The sequence below is a fragment of the Primulina eburnea genome, chromosome 15 (assembly GCF_022965805.1).
Source record: "Primulina eburnea isolate SZY01 chromosome 15, ASM2296580v1, whole genome shotgun sequence".
NCBI lineage: Eukaryota > Viridiplantae > Streptophyta > Magnoliopsida > Lamiales > Gesneriaceae > Primulina > Primulina eburnea.
Genome location: NC_133115.1, coordinates 6,734,543 through 6,734,787, shown reverse-complemented (window position 1 = coordinate 6,734,787; position 245 = coordinate 6,734,543).

Here is a 245-nt window from a genome sequence, read left to right as displayed (position 1 = left end):
CCAGGGAATCAAAATTCAAGCCTGTTTTTATTTTCTTCCTTAACAAAGCCCATTTACAATCATATCATTTATTTTCCCTCTAAGATCCCAAAAAAATTTACAAATTTTATTTTTAATCATTCCCTGAAATTGAAATTTAAATACTTTCTCCATCTCACATATAATTTATACTTTCACACAGATTTGAAAACTGTTGGAAGTAGTAATTTATTTAATAAATATGAATAGATAGACCGGTAAAAGCA